Source organism: Felis catus, chromosome F1 (genome assembly GCF_018350175.1).
Source record: "Felis catus isolate Fca126 chromosome F1, F.catus_Fca126_mat1.0, whole genome shotgun sequence".
Lineage (NCBI taxonomy): Eukaryota > Metazoa > Chordata > Mammalia > Carnivora > Felidae > Felis > Felis catus.
This window is the reverse complement of record NC_058384.1, coordinates 32,140,896-32,157,471: the sequence shown is the minus strand read 5'-3', so window position 1 is coordinate 32,157,471 and position 16,576 is coordinate 32,140,896. Positions and strand designations below refer to the sequence as shown.

The 16,576-nt window shown below is 42.0% G+C and overlaps 1 protein-coding gene and 1 pseudogene across 6 annotated transcripts in view; both read right to left on the bottom strand.

Annotated features, from left to right (window-relative positions):
• KCNH1 (potassium voltage-gated channel subfamily H member 1) overlaps nucleotides 1-16,576 on the bottom strand; it is a 466,004-nt gene that overhangs the window by 117,954 nt on the left and 331,474 nt on the right. The gene's annotated exons all lie outside the window — the stretch shown is intronic.
• Nucleotides 5,726-16,170, bottom strand: LOC123382769 (annotated as a pseudogene).

Here is a 16,576-nt window from a genome sequence, read left to right as displayed (position 1 = left end):
TGTTTGCATAGATTTGCCTACTCTGGACCTCTCAAATAAATTAAATCATACAAGATATGAACTTATGTGGCTGGTTCCTTTCATTTAACACAGTGTTTACAAGGTTCATCCATGTTGCAACATGTATTGGTACTTCATTCCTTTTTATTGTTGAATAAATAATCTTCAAGGATATTGACAAGCCACATTTCATTTATCCATTCATCAGTTCATGGGCATCCAGGTCATTCACTTTTTGGCTATTATAAATAATGCTGTTATGAACACTCATGTACAAGTTTCTGCATGAACATATTTTCAATTCTCTTGGGCATATAGCTAGGGGTGGAATTGCTGGGTTACCTGGTAACTATGTTTAACATTTTGAGGAACTCTTTTCCCTGCTGCACTGTGTTCCATTTCCAACAGCAGTGTATGAGAGTTCCAAATGTCTTGTTTTGCTTTGTTAGAAAGAGAGAACACGAGAGGGGGGGAGAGGGGCAAAAGGAGAAAGAGAATCTTAAGCAGCCTCCAGGGGCCCATCATGGTGCTTGATCCCATGACCCTAGGATCATGACCTGAGCTGAAATCAACAGTTGAACGTTTAAGTGACTGAGCCACCCAGGTGCCCCATGTGTCTTTTTGATTACTGCCATCCTAGTGAGTGAGAATTGCTATCTCATTGTAGTTTTCATGTGTATTTCCCTGATGGCTAATGACCTGAGCATCTTTTCATATGGTTACTGGTCATTCTTGTCTGCTCTTTAAAGAAAATGTCCACTTAAATCTTGCCTGTTTCTCAGTTGGGTTGTTTGTCTTTTTATTATTGAGTTGTAAGTGTTCATTATATATTTTGGATACAAATCCTTTATCAGATATATGATTTACAAGTATTTTCTCACACCATGTGGGTTGTCTTTTCATTTTCTTGATGGCATTGTTTGCAGCATAAAAGTATTTAGTTTTGATGTAGTCCATTTTGTCTATATTTTTCTTTTGTACTATTTTTTTTTACTAGTTTCTTACACTCTGCATAATTATCTTGAGATTCATCCATATTGTTCGTTATGAATACCTCATTCCTCTTTGTAAGAAAAAAAACAGTTTATTTTTAAATAATTATAAATTCACAGAAAGCTGTAAAGATACAGTACGGAGAGATCTTGTATACCCCTCACCCAGTTTCCCCACTGGTGACATCTCATGGAATTAGAGCACAATGTCAAAACCAGAAGATTTACACTGCCATGAAGTATGCGTAGAATTCTGTGTCATTTTATCACACGTGCCGGTTCATGTAACTAGAACCACACAGAATACAAAAACTGTGCCATCACTGCAGAGACCTCTCTTGTGCTCCCCGTTTATACTCACTCTCTCTGGCAGCCACTAATCTCTTCTCCTTTTTTATAATTCTGCCATTTCAAAAACACTATATAAACAGAATCACGTATGTGGCCTTTTGACATTGGCCTTTTACACTTAGCAAAATGCCCTTGAGATGTATCCATGTTGTTGCATGTATCAATGGTTCCTTCCATTTTATTGATGCATGCCATCCCATCGCATGGAGGGGCCACAATAATTTCTTTCAAATGATCTTACTCAGGCTTAGCCAAAAACTAAGAGAGGGAAGAGTAAGAGAGAAAGGCAGGGATATGGATGTTAGGGAAGGAAATTTTCAGTTAGTCCGTCCACCAGTGCCAGATACGGTTGCCTAAGAAACTGAGGACCAAGTTCCACCTGAAAAGACACAAATGAGGATGGGAAAGAGTGCTGCCAGCTCTAGAAATGTACCAGGGAGTGATACCAATCTGAACAAAAGAAGCTTGATAAAAGCAAAAGTAGTCAAAGCCTGAATAATGCAGACACAGCCTTTGTAAGCTCATAAATAACCTCAGACACAACAGGGTCAGGTCTCCTGCTTCCTGCCTCCTGCATCACCAAGTGTGCTCAAAACCGGCCTCCCTGGGCTAGCTGCCTTGTTCCCAGTGAGTCTGACTCTAACTCAATAAGCCTGTATGGCAGTCCTGGCTCAGCTCTGTTTTCTGGTCCACAACGAACCAAAGGTCATGCATGAAGAGTAAGAGGTGCCTTTCTCGAGATGGCTGCTAGAAAATTAATTTAATTTTGAGCTTAAAAATATAGTTACACCAAATCAATACGGTAAGAATAGCTCTCTTGTCCATGATTTGAGAACAAGGCGCAGGTCTGAGACAACGGCATATGCTGGTCAATTAAGGCAGCAATGCCACATCTATCATTTACAGCCCAGGGCTGCTCTTGTGCCAGTCTGCTTCTGAAACATTCTAGAAGGTTGAAGGTCCTCAGGAGGGCCTTATTCAATTATTATTACTATCAGAAACATTATTACTATTAAAAATGGATAATTCTGCTCTCAATGCCCCTTCTCTAATTTTGTATGAAGTGAGGTTATACATTTTTCATGCACACATTTTATTTATTAATATCTCTCTATAAAGCATTATGCCTTACATACTCACAGCCTAACTGGGAAAGATGACGTGTAAGTCCAGATTTCACTTGAATAGATATTTGATTGTGATGTGGGAAGAGAAGGAGATTGGAACGTCCCTGCATAACAGAACCCCCCAGCTCTGAGGATTCCCTGGATGACTCTAAATGTGAAACAGCTGGGCCCCTCCATGGTGGGAAAGACCTTTCCCAGTCCCAAAGCAAAATGCTGATTTGGGTAAGAGCAGTTTTCTTTCTTTCTTTGAGCAGGTTTTTTTTTTTTTTTTTAGGTTTATTTATTTTGAGAGCGAGAGCGTGTGTGTGTGTGTGAGCGGGGGAGGGGCACAGAGAGAGGGAAAGAGAGAATCTCAAGCCAACTCCATGGTGTTAGCACTGAGCCCAACTCGGGGCTCAATCTCACAAACCATGAGATCATGACTTGAGCTGAAATCAAGAGTCAGACACTTAACCAACTGAGCCACCCAGGCACGAGTTAACACTGTATCATAGCAAGAGCCCTGGGTCCCACCCAAAGAAATAAAAACAGTATTCTCTGGCCCTTAATTACAACTTGCTGGCAAAAATTTTTGTTTCCCTTTTCAAATTTTCATGTTTATTTTTGTATCCATACACATACATATAGGCTAAAGAGTTAAGTGGCCAAAACATCTTTTAAAATCTTTGCTCCCCTAGACCTTCTTTCTTTTCACCCACTTTCCTATTCTGCAGACGCACCCATTTTTCCATTGTGTTAGCTGGTTGTTTTGCTGTTGAGGTTCATTGTTGAATGTCATTCTCAAATCACCATGTCCTGATATTTCAGTTTTAGGAATTATCCACTGTCCTCTGAGAATTTAGCTCCTTACCTGTACTCCCCTCCCATCTCACATTCCTTTCCCACACCTGTTCCCATGGCCCCATCCTCCAACATAGTTATATCATCATCTTGGTTCCATAATTATCTGTGCTGATATTATTGTAACTAGATGAATGATATTCACAGCAAAGCCATGTAGTATACTCAGGTTACTTTTCCTTTTCTACAGTTTTTTTCCTTTTCCCTGTAGCTAATGATATTTTCATTTGCTTAATCTACCTACCTCTAATTTGACTCCAAATTCTACCACAAAGTCTCTTCTTAATATATGAAAATATATTAGCCTATTAATTTCATTTCCATAAAGAAATCTCTCCTGGGGGTACCTGGGTGGCTCAATAGGTTAAGTGTCTGACTCTTGGTTTTGGCTCAGGTCATGATCTCACGGTTCATGACTTTGAGCCCTACATTGGGCTTTGCACTGTCAGTGCACAGCCTGCCCAGGATTCTCTCTCTCTGACCTTCCCATGCTCTCTCTCTCTCAAAATAAATAAATAAACTTAGGGAAAAAAAGAAGCTACAAAAATCTCTTCTGGAGGCTTCTGAACTGTTCCATCACCAGCCGTGGGTGTCTCTGCCCTAAGCATTCTAGAAGTGGTTTCACTTATTTGGGTTAGGTCCCCTGATTCCTGTATCTCAGATCTTCCACCCTCTTTGTTTACTCACTTTTGTTTGTAGAAGGCATCCTTTAATAGTGTTCTGAGAAAGGTATATGGGAGCAAAACTTTTGAGCCCTAATGTTTACTCTTACACTCAATACCTGAGCTGGGTGTAGAATTCTAGATGAGAAATCATTTCTCTCATTTCTCGATGGAAGCATCTCTCCCTTGTCTTCTCTTTCTGTTGAGAAGTCAAAAGCATTCAGATCCTTTATCCTTCATACTGAACCTGTTTTTTCTGACAAGAAACTACTTTTCCACAATGTTCTGAAAATTCATAATGCTGTGCCTTTTGCTGATTGTTGGCTCAGGTCTCATCCATTGTACTAGGTTTTTAATCTGGAAACTTATAGCCTTCATTTCAAGGAAATTTTCTTGGGTTACTTCACTTCCTTCCTCTCTCTTTCCTTCTTTCTTTCTTTCTTTCTTTCTTTCTTTCTTTCTTTCTTTCTTTCTTTCTTTCCTTCCTTCCTTCCTTCCTTCCTTCCTTCCTTCCTTCCTTCCTAGACCTGTCTCCAGCAGATCAAACTGAAAGAAAAGAAGAAGAGAGGAGAGGAGAAAAAAGGAGAGAAAGGAGGGAGAAGAGAGGAGGGGAGGGGAGAGGGGAGGGTAAAGGAGGGGAGGGGAAGGGAAAGGAAGGGCAAAGAAAAAAGTAAACATGGAGGGTGGTGACAGTGGTGGATGGGGTGACAGAAGGATAAGCATAATAAGGACAATTTTTATTTCTAGTCAGTTTTTTTTAATCACTTAAAATAAAATTCTTCACAGTTTCTCAAAAGCCAAGGGAGAAGGAAAATTGAGAGACCGTTCTATTTTATGAACCCAAGACGGAGGGAAACCCTAGTTAGAAGCAACAAATTAAGGGCAATGGAAAAGGAAGTAAAGTAGGTAGTTCAATCTCGAGGATCTTCAGTGGAACAGAAAGAGACACTGCAGGAGTGAGTTTAGAAATAAGAAGTGTGTTTAACAGGTCTCAGGTCCTAAGTTCCTGGTTATTCTTTGTTTATGCTTAACCTGCTGTCTAGCTCCCAGGTCTCCTTTAGCAGCCCCCCCACCCCACCCCATCTAGAGCCACTAGCCACACCGCTTCCTCATCTCTCATCTCTGTGTCTTTGGGACATCTACTCCAGGTTCTTTTTTTTTAAATTTTTTTTTTTCAAAGTTTATTTATTTTTGGGACAGAGAGACAGAGCATGAACGGGGGAGGGACAGAGAGAGAGGGAGACACAGAATCAGAAAGAGGCTCCAGGCTCTGAGCCATCAGCCCAGAGCCCGACGCGGGGCTCGAACTCAAGGACCACAAGATCGTGACCTGGCTGAAGTCAGACGCTTAACCGACTGCACCACCCAGGCGCCCCTCTACTCCAGGTTCTTGAAGCAGAGGCAGGACCTCATCTGCCTGCTAACAAAGGGGAGTGACGATGTGAAGACCCCACCTCTGTATCAGCAGGGCGTCCCTGGCATTCTGGGTGGCTGGCTTCTGCAGAGCCGTTAGAATGTCACCCACATACTTTTAATAAGCAGTGGGTTAAACAGACTTGTGGGCTTCTCTAGGAAATTGGTCATTACTCACAAAATTACTCCTGTTGGAAAATGCACTTCAACTTCTAATAAACTTGCAGAGCATAATTTACTCCTAAATTCAAAAAGGCTAAAAAAGTAATTAAAAAAAAAAACTACTTTTGCAGGTATATCAAACCTTAAAGGACTAATGTCTTTTTTCTTTTTTTAATAATTTAGCAATTATTGCTTTCTGTTGATAGTTTATGGGTTTATCCAAACTAACTTTGTTCATACAGGATTCCAAATGATGTATTAAAACAGAATTTAAAGAAGACTCTACTCTCATACCCATTCTTGTTTCTATACTCTTGATTCTCCGCAGAAGGTCATTAGGCCTTTGTTAGCTCTTATCACATTGCCACTCCATCTGGCAATGATGGGAACATAGTGGTCATGGAAGATGAATTGATATGGGTATAGCTACGACATCTCTGACATCTTTCTTCTCCCCTTTTATGCCGAATACAGGAAAAGACTAAAAGAGCATGGGCTGAATGAATACACAGAGGGAATAAGTATTGATGCAAGAGACAAATCAGGTAAAAACATCATAATTGAAAAGAGAATTCTTAACAATGGAGGTAGGCTTATAAAGTCATATTGGTAAAAGATTCTCTTGGTCTCATCTTTTTTTTTTTTTGTCTAGTTTTATTGAGATATAACTGACATATAACATTTATTAGTTTAAGGTGTATAATAATGATTTGATTTATGTACATATTGAAAAATATGACAGTAAGTTTAGTTATATAGTTAATAGTTTAGTTACATAATTAATTGGGTTATTTCCCTGATGGTTTCTTCCTCTTCATTTTCTACTCTTTCTTCCCAGATCTCCTGTTAATCAGATGCTGGGCCCCTAGATTAATCTAAATTTCTTATTTTTCTCTCTGGTTTCCTATCACTTTATGGGAGACTTCTTCAATTTTTATCTCCTTTCCTTTTATTTAATTTTCATTTACTATCATACTTTTCATTTCCATCAGTTTCTGGTTCTTTAAATGTTGCTTTTAAACAGCAATTCTGTTCTGTTTCATTGACATTAATATCTTATTTTCTGAGGATATCAACAATAGATATAGTTTTAAGTTTTCTTATCCCTGTTTGGTCTTTTTTTCCTCATTTATTTATGTTTGCCTGCCTTTCATATTAGAAATATATGGTAATCTTAGATGCCTGCTCATATTTTAGAGGAGGAGTTAGAAAAAATGATCAAGAGCCTTTGTGTGTATGAGTGGGGTTCAGCTGTGAGAATTCATGATAGGGTGACCTGGCTGGAGTTTGTATTGAAGAATCCATGGTGCCATCAACGTTAGGATTGTCCTTTTGCACTTTTCTGAGTTCCTAGAGAAGTCCTCAATCTCTTGTCTGGAGAATGCTTGCAGCATGTAGCAAACAAGTAGGGAGGTTGAAAGTCTCAGCATTCAGTATATAAACTTCCCCCTAAGCCCTGCTGTCCTGTGGTACCTCTGCCTTCCTATGTCCCTGGTGTCTCCCAGCCCAGAGACTCTCTTTCAAGAATACACAAGGCTTCTGTGAGTGGAGGAGGGGTAGTAACCCAGCTTCATAGAAGGATATCTTGGGGTCTAAATGCTTCCTAAACAAACTTTCAACCAGCCCTATTCTTAACCCTCCTTCACTCTCACTTCTAATGGCACTTATTGCCACTAATGCCTGAGCTTTTGGGCAGCTCTGCTGTAAAACAAATTATTGTTTAGATATCCCCTCTGTCACCTTAGGGTTCATCTCTCTTTGGTCTGCCAAGTCAATAACTGCTTTCTAGCTTTCAAATTTTTGTTATCCTACTCTAGGGCTCTTTATGCTTATGGATTCCAAGCCCTAAAAAGACCTTTCCTTTGTTGTTTCTTCAGAGGGGTTTCAGGAGTGATCAGATAGATGTAAATGTGTGTGCTCAGTTAGCCATGTTTACTGACAATAATACTAATGGTTTGCAAAGGCAATTAGGAATTGCTGGCCTTGGCACAAAGTGACCCCTACAAATTTGAAAAATAGTTTCCAAATCTTCGAAGCCAGCAATTCAAGAGCTCAAAGCAATGTAGTAATCATAAAAAACAACACTACCTAAAGAAGGGTACCATCACTATTTGGCAGATAAGGAAACGGAAGTCCAAAATCAGAGAAACAGCATGCAGGGAGGTCAGAACTCAGGGTCTCTCTGACTCCAATGCCATACTCTACTAAATCACCCACTTCCAAGTTTCAGTGTGTGTCCTAATAACTGCAGGGCATTTTATACAGTTCTGAACCCTTGACTCTTCTTGATTTAGTAGGTCTTGGGTGGTCCCTAGAGAATGTATATGTCTAACAAGTTTCCAGGTGATACTGTTACTGCTGGGAACTTTGAAAAGCACAGTACTATGATTTTCTATCCTCTTGTGCGATTCAGGTTTCATTTCAGAATATAGTGTCAAACTCTCTGGACATAAACGTTGGTTTTGATTTGTTCTTCATGATCAAGGCTGGTTACATTATTCACCAATTTCTTTTTTTAGAGTAGGTTTAGACAGACCAAAAGGAAAGAGTTGCTTATCTATAAAAAGCCCACTTGCAGAAAATGGATTATAACATTCTCTCTTTCTTTTTCCTCCCTCCCTCCTTCCTTCTCTCCACCCCTTTTCCTCTTCAACTCTACTCCTACCCTGGCTATCCCACCGCCCCCAGATCTCATAGATGCCAACAGGAAAAAACCAAGGAAGCAGAAGCCCTTTCCAATCCCTGCTTTTAAACCAGATAGTGCCTCAAATTCACTATCCATTAAGACTATGTCTTACTGCGTATTTTAATGAGACTTAATTTCTTCATTTTTTTTTGAAGAAAATGACTCTTGTTATATGAATTTCTGTTAGAATAAAACCACCAGTCTTATGATCCTTAATTCCCCATTAGCCAGCCATCTGATTAGGATGAGCCACTCATTAAATCATATAGCTGCACTGGTGGGTTGGGGGTAAAAATCATTAACACACACAACACCAGCACTGGGAGCTCAAAGCAGTCCACAGATATCCTTTCACTTCTAAGACAGTAATGAGATACAGCAAGTAGAACTGAAAAAAGGCAAAGAAGAGCTCACAAATGGAATCTCCTGGCTTTCTTTGTTAGGAACAGCCCAGCAAATTATGACAGGTGAACCCAGTGACTTCGGCACCGACAATATTATCTGATAAAGGCAGAGGATGGGGTCTTCTGAGTTATACCCTCTTGGGTTCAAATTCCAGCTCAGTGACTTAGAGCTGTGTGGCCCGAGGCAAACTACTTTACTTCTTTTTCCCTCCATTTCCATCAGCCTGACAAAAGACATAACACCTGCTCACTTCCCTGGGTTATCCGGAGGAACGAGACACTGGGGGAAAGCACCCAGAGTACTGAGTTGGAACAAAGAGATCGTCAATGTTATCGTCTCTTTCAGTTATCGTCCTGGAGTCAAATGTCAAAACGCACACATCAGACAGCATTTTGTTAGGATGGTAACCTGGAACATTAGTCTGAATGGGCACTATTATCTTTTAATTGCATAGATGGACTCAAAATTTATCATTAGAGGAAAATACTGGAGTCCAGAAAGAGATGATTTAAATCAAGCTCATCATGCAAAAACAGAGGCCTTCAAAGGAATCTCAAAAATCCCTCAATGCCAAGAGCTTTGACACATCATCTGAAATACTATTGATTCTGAATGAAGCTATTCAGAGATTGGGAAGGAATGAAGAACCGTAAGCGTGCAGGAAGGCAGAGGGGGTAGGGAGGAAGGCCTGGGAACCAGACTGAAGTCCTCATTCCATATCATCTGGCCCACATGACAGCAACACATCTAATTTTGTTCATGTAGTATTTTTGGTCTTTGCTGCTGTTATTGCTTTTGCTTATTCTAATGTGATAATGATGAGTGGGTGTGAGGATAATGTTTATATTGGCATGGTAACTGGCAACTAAGTTTAAAAATCTTATTTCCTGTGATTTGAAATCCATAGCTATGAATCTATCTCATTGTCTGGGAAGAAATGAGTAGTAACAATGGGAAGATAAAAAAGAAACTGTTATGCTAGCAGATCAACCTGGTGTAGGAGAAACCTGTACTCTGAAGACAAAAAGCCGCAATTTGGAGACCTGGTTCCACTACCAACCTTAGGGTAATCATTCCTCCTCTTTAAATATCTTCATATAGAATGGAGTTAATAATTGCCTTATAGTTTACTTTTTAACAAGTGGGATAATATATAGAAAATGCTTATCACAGTACCTGGTACATATCAAATGCTCAACAGATAATAACAATAATTAATAGTAGGACGGTTAAGGACCATCTCCAGAGTCATCATTTCCTGGAAACATTCCTCCATTAACTTAATTATCTGATGTCTTTGTTCAACAAACAAGTATTAACTGAATACTCAGGAGTGTCATGTGCTGTGCTGGGAAGCAACATGGTATAGTGAAAATAACTTGGTCTCTGAAGAGTAAGAACCCTACTGACTCTGCCACTGTCAGGGAGCAAGAATTCCTATCCCCTTCATGGTCCTTCGAGCTGGACCAAGAATCAAATTGACTTGAGACAGATTGACAGGAGAAAATCAAATTTAAAAGCATGCATACAGAGAATCCACACAGACATGGCAATTTCAAAGACAGTCAGGCAAAATGAGGTATAGATGTCATCTTGAACTATGGAGAAGGAGGCAGGGGTCTGGGACTCCAGAGGAAAGCTCCTTCACAGGGAGATAAGGAGAGCAGATAATTGATAATTTGATGTTTCTCCTGCCATATAGATGGATCACTCAGATAAAATTTATCTCTACTAATACCCCTTATTCTGAGAAAGACCCCCAATTTAGATTCTCCTATGCAGTTAAGAGAAGACCGAAAGCTTCTCTTGAGCCCACAGGGTGTTGATTGTCTTCTTATGCTCAAAATAATATTCAGCCAAAGTGGCTCATATTGGGGTGGCTTGCCCTTGGCTTTGACACCACCAATTCGAGTCATAAGAGCCTCAGGTCCCTTATTCATGAAAGAGAGCATAATCTCCACCCTTCAGATTTCTGTGAAGATTCAGGGAATTAACACAACAAATGCCAACCACAATGCTGGCATGGGGGGGGGGGGGATCCAAAATAAATCTTAGTTTTCTTTCTTCACCCACCCAGTGTTAACATCCCTCCATTCATCACCCCTGGACTCTGGTCCCCTCAGCTCTTGGCTTTCAGTGGCTCCCTCCTACTGTGATATGTAGGCTTGTGCCATTCTTTAAACAGAATACTTTCTGGAGTGCAGGAATTGTGGTGGTCACTTCAGGGACATCTTCCTCTGCATTCAGTGGGTGCTCAGAAATTGGTATTGGCTAACTATTGAAGAAAACTGTCCCAAAGAGGAGAGTTCCCTCAGGTTCAACAGTGCAAGGTTTATGGTGTCGGTGGGCCTTTTCTACACCCTACGGCCATTTCCTTGACACCAACTGGGTGTCCTACAATTCAACTCCATTCTGAGACTATCTATGGGAGGCAGCATCAGATTCCACAGGCAAAGGGCTCAGCGCCACAAGACTGGCCCCACTTAAGATGTCATTTGCAAGTCCAGATTGCTACATGTACTTCTGAAAATGGTTCCCGTGAACCCCTCCTTGGGTTCGACTAATTTGCTAAAGCAGCTGACAGAACTCAGGAAATCTGTTCACTCACTAGATTACTGGTTCAACAGCCAGATGAAGAGATACACAGGGCAAGACCCTGAACAAAGGAGCGTCTGTCCTCCTGGAGTTTGGGGCCTGGCATGGTATTTGGAAGTGTTCTGGTTCACCAACCTGGAAGCTCTCCAAATCCTCTCCTTTTGGGTTCTTATGGAAGCTTCATTACATAGGCAAGATTGATTAAGTCATAGGCCATTGGTGAATGAACTCCATCTCCTCTCCCCTCCCAGGAAGGGGCTGGGGGATGGGTAACACAAGGGAGGGGGTCAAAGTTCCATCCCTCTAATCACATGATTAGCTCCCCAGGCAACCAACCCAGATCCTTAAGTGCTTCCAAAAGTCACTTCATTAACATAACAAGGGACACCTTTATTGCTGTCAGCACAGAAATTCCAAGGGTTTTAGGAGCTCTGTGCCAGAACACCAAATATGTACTTACTATTATAAATCACACAATATAATATACTATTGTAATATCACACAAAGGCTTCACAAAGTGTGGTCTCAAACCACAAGGATCACATGCTTGGGCGGCTGGTAGAAATGCAAATTCTCATGCCCCCTCCAGGTCTACTGGGTCAAAATCTTTGGGGGTGACAGCCAGGAATTTGTATTTTTTCAAACTCTCCGGGTGATTCTGAGGCATCTTAAAGTTTGAGAAATGCTGCTTTATACCACAGGGATCCTCAATGCTCCACTCCAAGAGGGAGGCTGGTTGGAGGGGGGAAAAATACTGGGCCATATTGAGGAAGCAGGATGAGGCCATGGAGGCAGCTGACCTTACCCCACGAGAAAGAGCAATGGCAGTGAAGCCAGGAGAGAATGAGGGAATAATCCCACAGCTTAGTGGTAACATGACACGTGGGACATTGATGCAAAGGACTACTCGGCTCTGAATGTCCTACCAACTCCACGTCCTCATTCCTTCTCAAGCCAGACAGCTATTCCCCTGAGCACAGAAAGATTCCCTGAAACCAGGGAATATAAAACCCTCATACATTCCCTACTTTATAACAAGAAAAGCCTGAAAACTCTCACTTAATATCTTGCTAAGAATAGCACAAACTCCTCTACCACGCTGAATCTCTGCTGTGTTGGTGAATGTCACTTAACAAGCAAAATTCTTACAGGAGAGAGAGAAGGTTATTTTCAGCTACTTCTCATCTGTCGAATGAAACAACGGCTCCCACTCCACGGTAACCCATTAACCAAGCAGTCTGTACCACCTCATTGCAACCAGTGTTTTAATAGCGCCACAGATAAAAGCACAGCAATTTCCACAGCAATTACTTCTGCAAACGAATCAAGAAGGTCAGACACAGGTTGGAAAGGTCTCCAAATAATTTGCTACTTGTACTTATTTTGTGCTTGCTGAGTTCTTGATTGCAAAGAGACAACCGCTTAGTTAGTTACACCTGGCTAACAAGGTAGGCTGGCTTGCAGGTTTGCAAACCCACTGTTTTGCTTTACTTGATAACTGAGAGCCCTAAGTTTCTGTTTCTCCAATATGAGTCATCAAAGAGAAACTAATTAACAAAGCCATTTAATATAACACATAGTTTTTAAAGCCATTTAGACAAGTGTGTGTTAACCTTAACTGGGCTCATTTTCCAATAGTCCTTATGTCTACACCTAAAGTTATAAGCTCACAGAAAGCTCAAACTTTCTCTTCTACATCTCAAAACAACTACCTAAAGGAAAATTTTTCAAAAGGCCCTACAATCACCATGGTGAATCAAAATGGAACAGCGACTGCACAAAATGTCTTTTAAAGAACTGCCTCTTCCAATAGTAGTAATAGAAAGAAATTAAAATCCCTTTCTCCAATGTTGACAAGTCTGGTCTTGGTACTTCTAGCATCTGGTGATTTTCCTCACTGGAAACCAGCCGTGATCTTAGTTGTTCAAAGTCAGAACTGGAATTATTTGGTTGCTAAGTGACACTGTGGGGTCACAGCGCCTCTCTCCACATTGCCTCCAAAGTAATAATTACCCCAAATGGTCATCCCTTACCCAGCTTTCTACCACACAGAATGCTAAGGAGTAGAGAGAGTCGTAAACTCTCATATCGGACAGGGCTATCCTTTCCTGAGTCAGTGGTCCCAATCTTGACTCTGCAGTCTCATAGCCGTAACACACGTGATTCCACCCCTTTGTGCACAGGAGGCTCAAATATTTACTTAATAAAGAAATACTAAGAGTCATAATAACAACCGGTACGTACACAGCTTTTATGATGTGTAAATCACTGTTCTAATCATTTTGCACACATAATTTATCTTAATGGCAGATACTATTATTATCTGCATTTTACAGATGAATCTGAGTCAAGAATGTTTAAGTGATTTGCCCAAAGTCACACAGCTGGTAAGTGGCAGATGAAGGATTTACACGCAGGCAGGCTGGCTTGGGAACCCGCCCTGCCACGGCACCAGACGCCTCTCTTAAACAAACGTTGACTGTGTGGACATACGGCTCCAGTGCCCCAACTATACTGACTCATTTAAATCTCTTCACAGCCCTATGAGGAAGGGCTATGGTTAGCTGTATTTGCAGACGGGCCACAGAGAGGTTGAGTAACTTGGCCAAGGTCACACAGCTAGTAAGTATGGAGCTGGATTCAAACTCAGACAATCTGGATTACAAAGTCCATGCCCCGAACATTTATACCAGGTTTCTCAGCCTCGGCATCATTGATATTTGGGGCCAGCTAATTCTTTGCTGTGGAAAATTGTCCTTTTTTTACATTAAGATTTTATTTGCAAACCTTCTTTGTTGTACAGAAAGTAAAAATGCTGTTACAGTCTTCATGTAACTGTCAGTGGCCAACCACAATGACCCAGGCTACAGCAAGAGTCTTACACAAAGACCCAACAGTGCTCACAGTTTTGTTGGAGCGAAGTCTCCAAGCTTGATGGTGGATTTTGAAGAGGGGCCAAAAGGAGGAAGGCAGAACGTGACAGGACTATCCTTTGGCTCTCTGGGTGGGTGGGTGTCCTGTGGCTGGTATCACAGCCACCCTTTTATTATTATCATTTAAACAGCTACCAGTGAGCAGTCCAACCAATACCGAACAGTTTTTTCCCTGCAGGTCGTTTGGGTCTTCATCATCTTCTCCTTCATCATCAGTTTCTCTTCTCCTCTCTTATCTTTCCTGCTTTCTTACCGTTCTTCCTCCTCATCCTCATCACCTTGTCCATCACGTCCAAAGTCGTCTTCTTCCCCACTCACCTCATCTTTATCGTCACCCCTTTTCCACCCTCCTCTTCCTCGTCACCCTCTTGGCCATCACACTCCTCCTCCTCACCATCCTTGTCCTCATCTTCCCCTTTGCCCTGATCCCCTTCCTGCACAGCATCCACCTGGGCTTCTGAGCCAGGGGCTTCTTCATCCTCTTGGCCATAGCCATGCAGGTAGGTCAGCTGGGGGAGATAGTCTCTCCCTAGTCATTCAGACTAGTAACCCCAGTTAAACAGATGCGCACTTTTCAGGCAGTCCCGCTTTTTCAGAGGTTCCACAGTGCTGATATTTTGCCGTGTATTGCCACTGTGGTCCAGAGGTGTGGGATTTGAAAGGTTTTCTGCTAACTTGTCCAGACCTCCAAAGACGCTACTGTCACTAAGCTCAAGCTTTTTCCATTTAAGTATCTGTTGGAGATCTGAAACTGAAATCAATCCTGCGTTTATGACACTGAGCAAGTCTAAGTTCACAAATTCAGTTGTTCAGCCTCAGTTTTCCCACCATTTGATCTGCCATTGTCGGGGACAAGTTTTCCAACAGCTGCGGAAGTCTGATTCCTCATCTCCATTGGAGCCTCCTCTTCGCGTCCATGGTTCCCCGCTCCCCACTCTTCACACTTTGCTTTCCGCGGCGGGGTGACAGGCGTCCAGGCCTGCGTGGGGAGGGCCGTCGGACGGTCAGGGGCGGCGGGCAGGCCAGCGGAGCCCGGGGAACCCAGCGACTCGGCGAGCAGAGAAACCGCGGAGGGAAGGGGGCGGGAGAGCAGCGCTGGTCTCACTACCGCCGCCCCCGGCCACGGGCCGCACTGCTTTTGGAGGCGGGTGGTGGCGGGCTTGCCTTGGCCTCGTGCTGCTGCTGCCTTTCTTTGAATAAAAAAAAACCTACCAAATGAGGGAGTCAGACAAGAAACAAGACTGCATGGATGCGGAAGTCCCTCTGATCTCTAAGAAATGACTATGATTATGAATTATGATTATGGAATTAGATAGAAAAATTGAAATGGATGATAATACACCAGGTCTATTCGTGATGATAAAAACTTGGCCTTTCTCATCTTCTTAGAGTCAGAAAGACAATTTTTCCAGCCTAATGGTGACATCCATAATTGACTTTGAGGACTTCTTAGAAGCCCAGATTATCTGTCTCCCGCAAAGATTTTGATCAGGTAGAAATCATTTTCCTGCCATAACCCACACCACGAATCCCTGCTGCTTCCCTCCCAGTAAATCTGACACATCATAGCAGTCAGAGCTTTGGACTCACACTGACTACAGGATTAAATGCCAGCTCTGCTACTTACTTGCTGAGTGACTTTGAGCTAAGCGCTTGATCTCTCTGAGCTCCACTTTCCCCATCTGTACAAAAAGGGGATAAGACCACCCTTGGTGAGGATTAAACGTGATGATGTATATGAAGTGCTCCATGCGGTACCTGCTCAACACATGTCAGTTATTGCTATATTTTTATTATTCAAGATCCAACTCAAAACAGACATAACTCTTCCAGAAGCCTCCCATAACTATCACATCTAACCGGCCTCCCCTTCTGTTCCCCAATGTAAGTCATGTGTGAAATCAACAATCCTCATGTGGGCCCTGCCTACCTCCAACCATCGTGACCATGATTCTCTTTTTTTAATGTTTAGTTTTGAGAGAGAGAGAGAGAGAAAGAGAGAGAGAGAGAGAGAAAGAGAGCACAAGTAGGGGAGGGGCAGAGAGAGAGAGGGAGACACAGAATGTGAAGCAGGCTCCAGGCTCTAAGCTGTCAGCACGGAGACCAACACCAGGGTCAAACCCACAAACCGCGAGATCATGACCCAAGCTGAAGTTGTCCGTTTAATTGACTGAACCACCCAGGCACCCCATGACCATGATTCTCAATCAGGAGGCATATTAGAATCATCAAAAGAGCTTTTTTAAAAATTACATTTTCCTAGATTTAGTTATGCTCAGGGGTGAAGTGGGGTGAGAAGAGGTTTAGCAGGTACGTTTTTTAAAACTTCCCATGATTCTTATAGGCACCATTATCTCCCTCCCATCTGTGAGCCTCAAGATTAGTCTGCAAGTAACCACTGGATGCCTTG